This window comes from Muntiacus reevesi, chromosome 6 (genome assembly GCF_963930625.1).
Source record: "Muntiacus reevesi chromosome 6, mMunRee1.1, whole genome shotgun sequence".
In the NCBI taxonomy this organism is placed as follows: Eukaryota; Metazoa; Chordata; class Mammalia; order Artiodactyla; family Cervidae; genus Muntiacus; species Muntiacus reevesi.
Window position 1 is genome coordinate 50,217,683 of NC_089254.1, and position 16,158 is coordinate 50,233,840.

At 37.4% G+C, this 16,158-nt stretch overlaps 1 non-coding gene across 1 annotated transcript; it reads left to right on the top strand.

Annotated features, from left to right (window-relative positions):
* The first annotated feature begins 1,000 nt into the window (after window positions 1–1,000).
* Window positions 1,001–1,092, top strand: LOC136171280 (small nucleolar RNA SNORD116). The gene has a single exon (XR_010663822.1). It is a non-coding gene; the product is annotated as a small nucleolar RNA SNORD116 (small nucleolar RNA).
* Window positions 1,093–16,158: the final 15,066 nt, after the last annotated feature.

Genomic DNA, 16,158 nt, shown 5'->3' on the forward strand with positions numbered 1-16,158 from the left:
GGTTGAGAAGCCCTCATATAGATGGTGTTGTTGCATCTCTTTTCCTGAAGTTATCATCTCTTTTCCATTGTGTAATCCTTTCTTCCTGCAACCACTGTGGGCTAGGGGCAAGCTCACTATGATAGGATTAAAAATGTGATATTGTCACAACTTTATCTAAAAGTATTCAATGCCTTCTTCAAATTGAGTGAATGTTAAAATAAAATATCTGGGATACTTCTTTGAATATGTATTGCCAAGTCTGTGTCTAGGAATTCTTAGTCGATTCATGAGTCAGGAATCTTAGTTTTTCAAGTGATTGTGGTATGAACAATCGGAAGGCTATACAAAAGGGAATGCTGATCTGTTGGCTAAAACCCAGGTTCTTTAACTTTCAAACAAGCCTCCAGTATGATCCAATCCATATTCTGATACATACATTGTCCTTCTCCTCTAATAATCTCTGTTCCAACAATATTGATCTATTTGACATTCACAAAAGCCGTGTACTGTTTCATGAATTCCCCACCATTCGTATGTTTCTTCTACCTGGATCCCCTTTCCTTCCTAGCCCTACTGGTGCTGGAGAATGTTGAGTGGTTATTCAAAGAAAGATTCTCTAATTTTTAGTATTTGCCAATTTCTGTGGTATAAATACTCTCACAATGGCAGATTTCAAGCTACCAATGTGACATTTCTGGAAACTGAACTGGAAAGAAACATGTGCAATCAGCTCTTGAGGATTGGTGTGAGCTAACTCTGGCACAGTGTTGCAAATAATTATTATCTCTCATCCTTCTTTGAAGCCCTTCACAATAATGCAACTATTTCTTGCATGTTTAATGTTACAATTACTCCATTCCTTCACTTGTATTTTTCAAAGTGCACATCACTAACTAGACTGTGAATTCTTTGAGATGAAGTTCTGTTTTGATAAAGATTGTGTTTAGTTAGGGTGCATTTTGGCTCAAAACTTTCTGTGTTTATGGTTTTGGGGGTGTGTTTTCCTTTGTATACCAACATATTAAATAAAGTGTGTCTCATGCATTCCTTGGAAAATCTGAACAACATGAGTGAGAACTCACTACCGTCTCCTCATCGAAACTGAGGTCCAGCACGTTGCCTTCCGAAAAAAAAATAAATAAATAAATAAATAAATAAATAAATAAAGTGTGAAAATCTTTTAATTGTTTTAGAAGTTTTAACTTCAGTCATGTTAGAATATGTCAAACCAAAGGATTTTTGTTCATGTTTAAGCCTGTGTATTAAAGAGGAAAAGTGTATCTTCTGGGAGCCAGCCTGAGCACTAATAAAAATGAGATATGTGACCTTGGGAAGTCAACAGTGGGCTACTTCTCACTAGTAGGGGATTCTCTTCTTAAGAATCTAGGTTCTGAGTTGTTTCAGTCAGAGGAAGTTCTATTTACTTATAGAGCACCTTGTCTATAGTCAACTTGGCTGGGTTGAGCTATTTCTCTTTTTAAATTATCGGGGACTTCTTAGCCTGAACTAGTTTTTCTCAAAAAGGATCCCCTCGCTGTTTCATTCCTAAGTAATTACCTTCCTGAGCTGAAACATATTTCTGAGGGCAGAAACATTTTAAACTCTAGTACCCAGAGACAATAGAGGAAGACATTTTATTCTTCCATAAGAAAGAATCATCCTTAAATATGTGGGTACATTGTTTCATTTCATCTGAATGAAATGAAACAGTTATCTTCCTGAATCCTTAAAAAAAATCACTGTGTGTATGTATTATCCCAGTCATGTGCTTTCTCTATCTCTATATTAGATAGGATATCTGTTTTACTAAAAGACCAATTCTAAAATGTTTAACACAAGTCAGTGTTTTCTCTCTGTCTCATGTGTTCCATGTGTGTAATGATAGATTCAGATAGATTTAACAAATCATAATACAGGATAAGCAGAGGAAATGATCTTTCTTTAAGCTCATAAGGATAAATTAAACAAACTGTAGTATTCTATGGCATAGTATATGTTTTCAATATTTTATGGAATTCTAAGTTGAAACCTGAAGAATAATGTCTCTTCTGGGAGATAATGGTAATTATAAACAAAAGATACGGGGAAGTTCTTTTTTAATTTAATCCTTAGTTATAAAATTTATTTGTTTGGTCCCCATACCAATTTTTTGCTCGCTTGCCTGTCAGTGGTTTATGGAAAGATGCAAGAAAACAAGAGCTCTTCTAGATCTGAATCATAAGGGTAGAAAAAAAAATGATCATTGGGCCAACTAAACTAGCTCCAACTCAAAAGCAAATCCAAATAGCGTTTAACTTTTCTGACTTAAATTACTCATTTGAAAAGTAAGTTTAAATTGGCAGTGAGAACAATTCTATTAGCTACTAGGGAAGACACTTCAGAACAATGATATTTAAACTTGGATTATCAAATACTTGATAAGACTGAAAAATCACTGAAGAAGATCATTTTCTTTTTGATCATTTGTCATTTCAGGTTTATTTATTTATTTTCGATTGAATAACAACTTGTTTTCAAGCTTGTATCTCAAAGAGAGCAAAGGAAATGTGAAAGACTAATATTATATTAGGCAGGCATCCCAAGAGTTGATAGGACACAACTGTGCGATAGAGCTTGGTGATGTAAATGGCATATGTTACTTAAGAAATGGACTTTATAACTTTCTTAAAACTTTACTCCCTTTGAATGATGGGCCTTTTTGCCTAGGAGTGAAATAATTATATTGGGTACTCTACTGCAGCACGCTCTTAAAAATATATTGCATCAGGGTCATGATGTTGTAATTTAGAATTTTAAAAGTAAGAGAGTGAGCTTTTAAATTTAATATCTCAGGGACTTTGGATCCTTTCCACCCAAAACTTGGCTTGCAATTTGTCTCCACAGATGATTTTAATGGTTTAAATTAGTTACGGCTTTTCAAACTGTGAAGTAGCCAATAATTTATCTTTGACCAAAGTTTAAACAATTAGTTCTAACCAGCACCAGTTATTTTAAAAATCAGATTTTAGAGGGGAAAAACTAAATGTGGTTAGTTAATTTCTTATTGCTCAGAGACTTATATATTTAAAAATAAACCTCCAGAGATTTTAGTTTGAGGGGAAACTCCCTGCTCCTGTGGCTAGTTGCCCAACTTATTGCTGTGTGTGACTGAAAAATTTTAAATGTAGAGAGTTTCAAGACAAACCCCTCTATTTCCTTTCATATACATGTGAAGAATATTTCTGTGGCCTACACAGGACTTCCCAGGTGGTTCGGTGGTAAAGAATCTGCCAGCCAGTGCAGGAGACACAAGAGACTCAGATTCAATCCTTGAGTTGGGAAGATTCCCCTGGAGGAGGAAATAGCAACCCACTCCAGTGTTCTTGCCTAGAAAATTCCATGGACAGAGGAGACTGGAAGGTTACAAGCCTTTGCAACCTTGGCGTCGCAAAGAGTTGGACACGACTGACCACACGTGCACACTAAGGTTTTAGAGTTTGTAGTTTAATTTTTACATCCACTGTCATTTGCAAATTATAGAAAAGAAGGAAGTATTCCCATGATGGCATAGGTTTCCTGACTTCACCCTGTGGCAAGGTTGAGAGTCTTTGGAATTGCCTTGATTCAGACTCTGAAAAAGCCTTCAGTGGCACATTGCCAGTTTTAGTTAAACTTGCACGGTCTTCGTCTTACTTGAGCATTTTTAGGTCACTGTGAAATAACTCAGCAGACAGAGGGACTTAATGCCTGTTTTGTATCGCCTGGATCAACAAGTGCACTCAAAGGCTGTTAACAGAGCTGAGAAAGGGACTGCACGTGGAGGTGCAGACTCCTGAGTGCCTTCTCGTGGTTAACTGTATGGCTTGTGCTTGTGTCCTTTTGTGGGCAATTATGATCATTGTGCTCTTCTATTATTTCTCTTTATTTATAAAATGATTCAGATTAACATTAGTAGCAACATAGGCAAATAGGATGGCTTTGGAAGGGCAGAGGAAATTAAAACAAAAAATCACTTCTCGTCATACTCTGTTCTTGCTTAGATGTTCTCACCTTTGGATAAATATAACAAGAACCAAGAAAAATGATCTGAATTCTTTGGGATTAAACAGGAATATGAGTTTTAAGAAAAGGAACTGCAACCAATTCAAGGCCTCTCAGCTTGTCTGTTTTTTTCGTTGTTGTTGTTTGTTTGTTTGTTTCTATGACAAAGCCTGGTTTATCTCTAGAACAAGAGTCCATCCATCTACAAATGTTTACGTTTAATAAAGATCAGAGTTGAATTTAGTCAATACTGTATTTTTGTAGTAATTGTGGAAGGAAATGAGAACAGTGGACTGGTTGCTGAGTGGTTTACTACTGTCATTATGATCTAAACTAGTCACAGTATTTAACTTCGGTTTTTAGATCTGTCAGATGGGGAGAGGTTAGTTAGTCCTGTTCTAAATTCCCTTCTTGTCACAAGACTGCCACTATGACATTAAAGACTAGGGTCAGAACAGGATGAAAAAGGGAACAAAAAAGAGGTACTGACTTTTGTCTCGAGACAATTAAATCAAGAGATTTCTGCAGCTAAATTTAGTAATGGAAGTGGAAAATAGAACAAAACAAATATAATGTTGATGTTTTTACATCATCAATTGACCCTCACCCTCCTGACTGCCACAGTCACCCCTCAAAATATCTAAGAATGATGGATGAGAAACAGCTGTCTCATGTGTCAACTTATGAACTGTCAGTAATGCAGGTGCTTGTCAGTCAGTAGTTTCCCAATGCGAACTCCTGGGAGGGAAGCTGGGTTTGGATCCTTGCAGATTTCCTACATTCCCTTCTCCTTTTCTTACAATTTTGGTAGCACCGGTAGGTCAACTCTGGGAGACAGAAATGGAGAGTAGTTATGTCAGCATAGCTTAAGAGACTGGACACAGTGAAAACGAGGCTAGATTGAAGTGGGTTTAGGACAGTGACTGATAATTCATATTGACTCTGTTCATATTTTGAAAGCACCATCAGAATAAATTCCAGATAGGGTAAATGAAACTGTGAAGTGAAATTCTATTAGAAATTTTGATTGAATCTGGTGTAATCTTATTGATGTAGAAGCACTTAGTACTGATTTTTTAGGTAAGTGGAGAAAATAGACATGTGGAGGAGTACGCTCTGAAAAACATGTAACTTTCCTTATTTTTAATCTAAAACCCATTGTGTCAGTCAATTTAATTTTTGTTCACAGTGTTTTAAAGATGCCCTTGATTTATGTAAAGTATTATTTCCCATGTTCATTTGTTAATTTATGCATCGAAATTGTGATTGAGCACAAGCTATGTGCCAAGCATCAAGCCTGCACAAAGACACGTGATAAGACCCTTTCCCCATCTCCCAGGAGCATGCTCTGTAGTCCAATAACATGAATTGTAGTCCTTTGTTACAGTTGCAAGTTCAGTAGTCTATGACATAATTATAATCTCACAGAAAAATGAAATATTCTATAATCAACTACTTTCCGTGCATATCCACTTCATGGTGCTCTGTAACTATGTAAAATTATACTCACAAATGTTCTTTAGTAACATTTTTAAAAGATGAAAAATGCCTATATGCTAAAAATTAATCCCAGTTCAGTCTAGATTCTTATGTAGAATTAGGATATGAAGGTATTAGGCAAGAGACTAAGAAATTAGTATACCTGCATACAACTGTGTGTTCTATTTTGCAGGCTTAACAGCTTAGCTGTAACATTTGTACATTAGCTAAATAACATCTCAAGGGGAGATGGAGATAGACCTTGATGTCTACTGATTGTACATGTGTGAGTTTGAGCTCTCAGAGGATGGTCCTTAGAAAACTCCCTGCTGGAAGCTATTGTGCATATTGTAAAAGGACCATTGCTAAGTGCCAATTGAGCTAGTACTGTATATTTGCCATTTAAAAAGAAGATTTCATACCACTTGATTATGTTAAATAGAAATGTTTGAAATTTATACAGAATTACATCAAAATGGCACAGTAGTTATATGTCTAAAGGGCTGTGACTACTCTATCCCATAACTAATGTCAATCCTTCTGGTAGATGGCTTAATGTAAGACTGTCACAGAATGTATTACATGAGCAGTGTAGAAACTCTTAGAATACTGAAGCCATAAATATATATTGTAATAGAACCTAAACCCATGTTTGCATTGACATATACCTACATATGTATGTATATATACACACACATCTATATTACACTTAATATTTCAAGTAGCACAAATGGAACTCTGTATTTTTAGGTATACAGAGGTACAGATGAATCAAGTAAGGTTGCTCATATATATAATAAAGTTTCATTCTTGGTGCTGTGCAGGTTCTTGTGGTAGAGCAGTGTGTTGTGTGACTTTTAACAATTCCTTCTGCCATTTCTTCAGAGACACCTAATTTCCCTCCCAAAAAACAGTGGGGGGATTCTTACCATCTTTTAAGTGAATCCTCTCCATCAACCAAATTGTATTTTCAGTGGGTATGTGTTCTGCATCCCTTATTAGTAAATTATACATATCATAGATGCAGCAATAAGCTATTTAATGTACAAAAATATGAAACTAGGAAGGAGATAGACTAAATCCTATGATTTAGCCCCCTTCCCCCCAAAAATCCCATGGAAATAACAACAAAAAAAAGAGATCGGGTGGAGAGGGAGGTGGGAGGGGGGATCGGGATGGGGAATACATGTAAGTCCATGGCTGATTTATGTAATGTATGACAAAAACCACTACAATATTGTAAAGTAATTAGCCTCCAACTAATAAAAATAAATGAAAAAAAAAAAAAAAAAAAAGAATGAAACTAAGCTATGTATAGAAAATTTTAAAAAGGTGGCAGCTGTGATCCAAAAAGTTTGAGAAAATCTTGCAAAATAGAATGGAGGTAACAGGGGAGAAAGAGAGGAAAGGCATAGCTCAGGCCCCCAGGTAAGAACAAGTACTATTAGTCCTGGGAAATAGTATCCTTAGATTTAAGAAAGTATCTTGCAGGCTGCTATAATAAAAGTGCTAATCAGAGAACGAAATTTGTCTCTTAGAATTTACAATAGGATTGAAAAATTGGAAAGTAAATCCCTGAATGACTGAAAAAGAAAAAGAAAAAATCTTCCAAACAAGAAATTTGAGCAAGATGCTTAAATGTCTTGAAATTTAGAGCAAAAGACAAATGAAAAATAAGGGACAAAACTGAAGAGATACAGAGATTTGTTTCAGGAGATTCAAAATTCATCATCTAAAGTTTTAGAAGCAGAGGATAAAGATAATAAAGGAACATGAAAGAGGAAATGGAAAAAAAAATTCCTATCACATCCCATAAGTATAACAAAACTAACTTTGATAATATTCAGTGTTGACAAGAACATGGGAAGTAGGTAATTTCACAAACTATTTGGGGAGAAAATAATTTGTATAACTTCTTTGAGGAAAAATTAATTGACCTTTAACCCAGCATTTTACTTCAATGAAAAAAACAGAAAGAGAAATTAAGGAAACAATACCATTCACCATTGCAACAAAAAGAATAAAATACTTAGGAGTATATCTACCTAAAGAAACAAAAGACCTATACATAGAAAACTATAAAACACTGATGAAAGAAATCAAAGAGGACACAAACAGTTGGAGAAACATACCGTGTTCATGGATTGGAAGAATCAATATTGTCAAAATGGCTATTCTACCCAAAGCAATCTATAGATTCAATGCAATCCCTATCAAGCTACCAACGGTATTTTTCACAGAACTAGAACAAATAATTTCACAATTTGTATGGAAATACAAAAAACCTCGAACAGCCAAAGTAATCTTGAGAAAGAAGAATGGAACTGGAGGAATCAACCTGCCTGACTTCAGACTCTACTTCTAATAATTTTTCTTTTGAATAGTTTGCCCACATGAACAAGAACATTTATTCAAGTATTCACTTAAGTATGATTTTTAATAAGTAAAACCTGACAAAATGTGTCTATAGTGATACATCTATATAGTTAAAAAATAAGAAAAAAATTATGTGCTGATATGGAGAAATATCAGATATAAACAAAATTAAATGCCAGTCAGAAAAATTAAGGAAAAAATTTATGTTAAAAAGGAACATAGATATAGCTTCATGGCCTTAGAGTTAGTTGCTCCATTGTGTCCGACTCTTGGCGACCCCATGGACTGTAGCCCGCCAGGCTCCTCTGTCCATGGAATTCTCCAGGCAAGAATACTGGAGTGGGCTGCCATTCCCTCCTCCAGGGGATCTTCCCAACCAAGGGATCAAACACAGGTCTCCTGCATTGTAGGCAGATTCTTTACCACCTGAGACACTAAGGAAGCCCTTCGTGGCCTTAAAATTTCTTTAAAAAAAAGTCTAATGTGTAGAATTCATGTTGTATTTTGGGTTCTAATTAGATAAGTTAATAAATCACAGTACTACTAAATATATGAGAAAATGATTAAATGATAAAATTGTAACCTTAAAAAATCCTGGTTCATTTGATAAAAATAAAAAATACTAATTCAATATATAAGTAATATTTAATAAAAATGGTGACTCTCAATAATAAAGTCTTAAAACGGATGAAAAGAGGAAATTCATACATTCTCTTTCAGAACAGACAGTACATATACCTGGCTTATTCATAACTCTTCATCAATTATATAGTGAATTTATGAAATATTTCTATATATTTTCTGATTTCATCATGTGTAAATTGAGGAAGACTTACCTAGAAAAGCTATTTTTAAACTAATTTAAGGAAAAAATACTTAATGAATACTAACGTCTCATATTCATCTAAAATAACATATTATGTTATGGACCATCCAAGCTATTAATCACTTTCTTTTGGCTATTGAACTACCAGCTTTTGGTTACTTTATGCATAGTCATCAGAAAAAAATCACATAGATTTGAAACAGTCATATACTTTTTCTATTTTCTACTCAAGGAAAAAGATTGATAGAAGAGAATATTGAGTTAGATACAATATATGCACAGATATGTATTTAATAGAGGAATTAATTGAAATAACAATGACCTCATAGTGGAAGAACGGTAAAAAGATTAGAACTTAAGACCCATTAGACTGGTAAAATCATTATTCTGAAATGTAATCCAGGATTTTGGGCATTTTATTAGTTTTCAAGCTGTGGACCTTGAGCTAGTATCCCCAAAATATTAATGCATTTTACTACTGGAAATACTGGGGCTTCCGAGGAGTCTCAGTGGTAAAGAATCTGCTTGCCAATGCAGGAACTTCGGGAGATGTGGATTCAAGCCCTGGGTTGGGAAGATCCCCTGGAGGAGGGCATGGCAACCCACTCCAGTATTCTTACCTGGAGAACTCTATGGACAGAGAAGCCCCGCAGGCTACATTCCATGGATTCACAAAGGTTAGACATGACTGAAAAACTGAGCATGCACACTTGCACTGAAAAGGTTTCCATACTTCTTTTTCTGCCCTTCTGTCTTATTAGATGTTCATGTGGACCCTCCAACAATAAACAACTATATTATGATAAAGTATACTTTGAGTTAATGCTAGTTTTGTAGATGTAGGGAGTGTCTTTAAAACAGAGGCATACATTGACAGTGAACAGAAGCCATATCAGTGGAGTGGAGCTGGGGCCAAAGAGAGCAGAAGTCAGAACGCCACTAGCAGCATTGCTATGTGGACACTTAGGCTCCTCTGGTAAGGCAGTGAAATTGCGACTGGGATTCCCTTGAGAAATCAAGAAAAGGACTGAAGTTATTTCAGATTAGACTTCCCACATGGCGCATTTGTAAAGAATCTGCCAGCCAGTGCAGTAGATGCAAGAGATGGGATTCTGTCCTGGGTTTGGAAAATCCACTGGACTAGGAAATGGCCTTCTTGCCTGGATAATCCCATGAGCAGAGGAGCCTGGTGGGCGACAGTCCATGGGGTTGCAAAGAGTTGGACCTGACTGAGCACACACAGTATACTACTACCCCTCCCCATCACGCACAAAATAAAATAATTTTTAGAGGAAAGTTTTCCCAATTTAGGCCCACAGGACCAATAAGATAGATACATTTTTTTTAAATAAATGAAGACTCTCAGGTACATAAGAAGACTACCATGATAAGAAAAAGTTAAACAGTGGGCAAAAGATCGAGACATCAAGGAAAACTGATGTTGGGATTGCCAGATAATTCATATAATTGTATATGAAATGCTTAAAGAAGAAAAAGATGCATTAAGAAAGATGAGCATGAAAGAAAAGCTATCAGAAATGAACTGATAAATTTGGAAAAAACAAACAAAAAGGCATTTCTAGGATGAAAAATTCATTTGTGTGGAGAGGGTTGGGGGGAAGCCTCAGTGGACATTTTAAATAGTAGAAAAGACAAAGTAAAGTGGGCTTCCCTGATAGCTTAGTTGGTAAAGAGTCTGCCTGCAATGCAGGAGATCCTGGTTCTATTCCTGGGTCAGGAAGATTCACTGGAGAAGGGAAAGGCTACCCATTCCAGTATTCTCACCTGGAGAATTCCATGGGGATCATATAATCCATGGGCTCACAAAGATTCAGACGTGACTGAGCGACTTTCACTTTCAAGACAAAGAGAAATGCAGATCAAAATCAAAATGAGATAGTATCTCATGCTTCTTAGGATTATACACGCACACAGTTCAGTTCACTTCAGTTCAGTCGCTCAGTCGTGTCCGACTCTTTGCAACCCCATGAATCACAGCACGCCAGGCCTCCCTGTCCATCACAAACTCCCGGAGTTTACTCAAACTCACGTCCATTGAGTCGGTGATGCCATCCAGCCATCTCATCCTCTGTCGTCCCCTTCTCCTCCTGCCCCCAATCCCTCCCAGCATCAGGGTCTTTTCCAATGAGCCAACTCTTGGCATGAGGTGGCCAAATACCGGAGTTTCAGCTTCAGCATCAGTCCTTACAATGAACACCCATGACTGATCTCCTTTAGGATGGACTGGTTGGATCTCCTTGCAGTCCAAGGGACTCTCAAGAGTCTTCTCCAACACCACAGTTCAAAAGCATCAATTTTTCGACACTCAACTTTCTTCACAGCCCAACTCTCACATCCATACATGACCACTGGAAAAACCATAGTCTTGACTAGACGGACCTTTGTTGACAAAGTAATGTCTCTGCTTTTTAATATGCTATCTAGGTTGGTCATCACTTTCCTTCCAAGGAGTAAGCCTCTTTTAAATTCACGGTTGCAGTCACCATCTGCAGTGATTTTAGAACCCCCAAAAATAAAGTTTGACACTGCTTCCACTGTTTCCCCATCATACACACACACACACACACACACACACACACACACACATAAAAAGGTAAGTTTTAGTGAGGATGTGGAGAAATAAGAACCCTTCCACATTGTTCAATTCAGTTCAGTCGCTCAGTCATGTCCCAGTCTTTGTGATCCCGTGGACTGCCTCACACCAGGCTTTCCTGTCCATCACCACCAACTTCCAGAGCCTATTCAAACTCATGTCCATCGAGTCAGTGATGCCATTCAACCATCTCATCCTTTGTCATCCCTCTCTCCTGCCTTCAATTTTGTCCAGCATCAGGGTCATTTCAAATGAGTCAGTTCTTTGCATCAGGTAGCCAAAGTTCAGCATCAGTCCTTGTAAAGAATATTCAGGACTGATTTCCTTTAGGATGGACTGGTTGGATCTCCTTGAAGTCCAAGGGACTCTCAAGAGTCTTCTCCAACACCACAGTTCAAAAGCATCAATTCTTCCACACTCAGCTTTCTTTATAGTCCAACTCTCAAATCCATACATGACTGCTGGGAAAACCATAGCTTTTACTAGATGGACCTTTGTTGGCAAAGTAATGTCTCTGCTTTTAAATATGTCATCTTAAGTTGGCCATAGCTTTTCTTCCAAGGTGCAAGCGTCTTAATTTCATGGCTGCAGTCACCATCTGCAGTGATTTTGGAGCCCCCAAAATAAAGTCTCTCACTGTTTCCATTGTTTCCCTATCTGTTTGCCATGAGGTGATGAGACTGAATGCCATGATCTTAGTTTTCTGAATGCTGAGTTTTAAGCCAACTTTTTCACTCTCTTACTTTCATCAAGAGGCTCTTTAGTTCTTCTTTGCTTTCTGCCACAAGGGTGGTGTCATTGCATGCATATCTGAGGTTATTGATATATTTATCCCAGCAATCTTGATTCCAGCTTGCGCTTCATCCAGCCTGGCATTTCGCATGATGTACTCAGCACATAAGTTAAATAAGCAGGGTGACAATATACAGCCTTGACATACTCCTTTTCCTATTTGGATCCAGTCTGTTGTTCCTTGTCCAGTTCTAACTGTTGCTTCTTGACCTGCATACAGATTTCTCAGGAGGCAGGTCAGGTGGTCTGGTATTTCCATCTCTTTAAGAATTTTCCAGTTTGTTGTGATCCACACAGTCAAAAGCTTTGGCATAGTCAATAGAGCAGAATTAGATGTTTTTCTGGAACTCTCCTGCTTTTTTGATGATCCAGCGGATGTTGGCAATTTGATCTCTGGTTCCTCTGCCTTTTCTGTATCCAGCTTGAACATCTGGAAGTTCACAGCTGCCCTGGTCATCGAGTACATCTTTCCAATATTGATAAAAATATACCTTTGCAAAGGTAAATATACCACCTCTAATGGCCTGGCTGCTTGTTTAGGTAAGCTACCTAATCATGTGTCACTACAAAGCCATACCAATTTGGAATAATTTTATGGAAAAATACAAATATATTTGTTACATAAATATGTGTTCCTTTGAAATTACCACTACTCAAAGAAATAGTCCCTGGGACTGAAACAGTCAATGAAGCACAAGTAGGTAATAGAACCACCTACCAAATGGATGTTCACATATAATGTTATGTGGAGAGAGCCCACTGCTATCTGAAAAACTATCACTTGCCAACAATACAGCTTTTCTAATGATAATCTCTAACAGGGCTGTTTGATCCAGCTTTCTTCAGCTGTTTACAATTGTATATAACATGCTTCTGCATTGGCTGAGCTTCAAAATACCCAAAAGCTGAGGGAGAAGAACACAGAAGAGTCCTAAGAGAGTTTGAGAATGCACAATGCAGTTGTCTCTTTTTCTGAGCAGCACCCTTATGAAAGGAAAAATAAGTTTCTTTCCTCGTGTGTGTGTGTAAAACACCTGTTTTCCATTTTATTATTTTTCCTGTTAGAATACCTGAATACAATTGAGATTGAATACTGACTTTGCTTAAAGAGGTTACCATCTCCTCTTTGAGGTTGCTTACGACAACAAAAGGTGACTTCTGAGTTTTGGTGGAACTCAGCGTGCTAGGAAAAGTGAGGACAGACTCATTCCCATCTACTTCTGAAAACAGTGTTCATTATTTTTTGAAGTTGAACATTTTCATATATAGGTACATCTTGGCACATAAATAATCCTTTACCCATTTAGATACCTACTCTTATGTATATGCATAGGATTCCCTGCTGGCTCAGACGGTAGTCTGCCTGCAATGCGGGAGACCTGAGTTTGATCCCTGGGCTGGGAAGATTTCCTGGGGAAGGAAATGGCAACCCACTCCAGTATTCTTGCCTGAAAAATCCCATGGACAGAGGAACCTGGTGAACTATAGTCCATGCGATCACAAAGAGTCAGACACAACTGAACAACTCCACCTTAGGTATATGCACCAGGAAGTAAGTATAAGAATAAAGGAAAATTGCATAAAAGATCAAAAGGACTGAAAACAACTCCAACGTATATTAATAGGATTCTGGATATACAAATAGAAGTATATTCACAGTGGAAATGTATATGGTAGTGAAAAGGAATGGTCAGCAGCAGCTACAGGTTACATGCAGCCATATGGATGAATATTAGGAATGGAACATTGAAAATTAAAAATTGAAAAACTACAAGCCCCAGAATGCTGCATATTGTGCTTTAATAAATGTCACAAACAAGCAGGACTAGCCCATGTATTACTAATTTATCTACCATATATTGAAATCTTTTTAAAGAAAAAATAATGACAAATATAGAATTCAAGATGGGGTTGGTTACTTTGTGGGGTGAGATAAGAGGTCTGTATAGATATATACCAAGTTATTGGTGAATTTTTCATTCTTGGATTATGGTGAGTTCAGAAGTATTTTGATATGTTATTATGTTTATATATATATATACATATATATATATATATAAAGCATGAATTCATATATGTCAAATATTATATTTTAAAAGGTAATGAAGAAAATAGGTTAAGCATTGTTTAAATGATTCTTTAGTAAACTATGTGAGGAACAACTGATTTACATAATAAATAGGTATATTAAACCAGACTTAGAGATTTCAATATAACATTAATCTCTGTGAATATCTAAATGGGGATATATTTCTTAATTGAAACCTTTAGGGAAATAAAATCTCATAAGTAAATAAGAGTGCCCCATGCCTTCAAATTCTCATACCATTTATCTGCCATTTTATCTAAAAGTGCACTGCTAATTATCCCCTTGATGAATTAAGTATCATTAGTCCACTGACAAAAGTGAAGAGGAACTAAAAAGCCTCTTGATGAAAATGAAAGAGGAGAGTGAAAAAGTTGGTTTAAAGTCCAGCATTCAGAAAACTAAGATCGTGACATCTGGTTCCATCACTTCATGGCAAATAGATGGGGAAACAGTGGAAACAGTGTCAGACTTTATTTTTTTGGGCTCCAAAATCACTGCAGATGGTTATTGCAGTCATGAAATTAAAAGACGCTTACTCCTTGGAAGGAAAGTTATGACCAACCTAGATAGCATATTAAAAAGCAGAGATATTACTTCGCCAACAAAGTTCTGTCTAGTCAAGGCTATGGTTTTTCCAGTGGTCATGTATGGATGTGAGAGTTGGACTGTGAAGAAAACTGAATGCTGAAAAATTGATGCTTTTGAACTGTGGTGTTAGAGAAGACTGTTGAGAGTCCCTTGGACTGGAAGGAGATCCAACCAGTTCATCCTAGAGGAGATCAGTCCTGGGTGTTCATTGTAAGGACTGATGCTGAAGCTGAAACTCCAGTATTTGGCCACCTCATGTGAAGAGTTGACTCATTGGAAAAGACCCTGATGCTGGGAGGGATTGGGGGCAGGAAGAGAAGGGGACAACAGAGGATGAGATGGCTAGATGGCATCACCGACTCAATGGACATGAGTTTGAGTAAACTCCAGGAGTTGGTGATGGACAGGGAGGCCTGGCATGCTGCGATTCATGGGGTCACAAAGAGTTGGACACGACTGAGAGACTGAACTGAACTGAACTGAGTCCACAGACAAATTATAAACATCTTTGGGTAAGATAATATGTTAGTCAACAACCTTTTAGCCCATGAAACTTTATCTGGTAAGGATATGTCACTTTTGAAAGCAGAAAATGTCTCTGAGGAAATGGGCAACAGAACATGTGCGTTTCACAAGAGAGGTGGGAGGCCAGGCCTGGGGAATGGAGAAATGGGTAGGATTTGTGGGTTTCGGTAGGACTCACCGGCAAGGTATGTGGAAATTTACCATCATGTTAGGGAATCTTCAGAAAGGAGAGAAGCAACAAGAGTGGAGGGGTGGAGGGGAGGCATGTTACTTGGCTTATTTAATACCTGCCATCATTTCCTTTGCATGCTTGGTCCTTGCCTTTTGATTCCTTCCAATCTTGAGCCACTCCTGCTTGAACTCAATGTGTTATAACAGGCACTGCCAGTGCTTTATATCCTCTTGGCCCATTCAAGTTCACTTGTAGCTTTGATGCACAGTTATACATACCAATGGCTTCCTGTGTTAAGAATAGAGTCTGTCTCTCTCTACTAGACATGATGTTCACCTAGAGTACATGACAAGTCCATTGTGTCTTATTTATAAAATCACCAAGAGCCACCCTCAAATACTGATGGAAGAGAGATGGCTAAGTACCCCAGTTATCTCCTACCTTAGAGGTGTGTTTTCATCGTCTGTGGATGATTCCAAGGGCATTGATTTCCAGTTGCTCATAGTGGAAATTTAGCCATTAACTCTTCCTCTTTATGGCCCTCCTCTCTTCCCTTCTCATCCTGTCATCCTCACACTGCGCTTCCTAGGATCATCCCCACGTAAACTACTTGACCTAAATCTTTATCTCAGGGTCAGCTTTCAGAGGATGGAAGACTGGCATGTGTGCACTCAGATTTTTAAACTCCTTCTCCT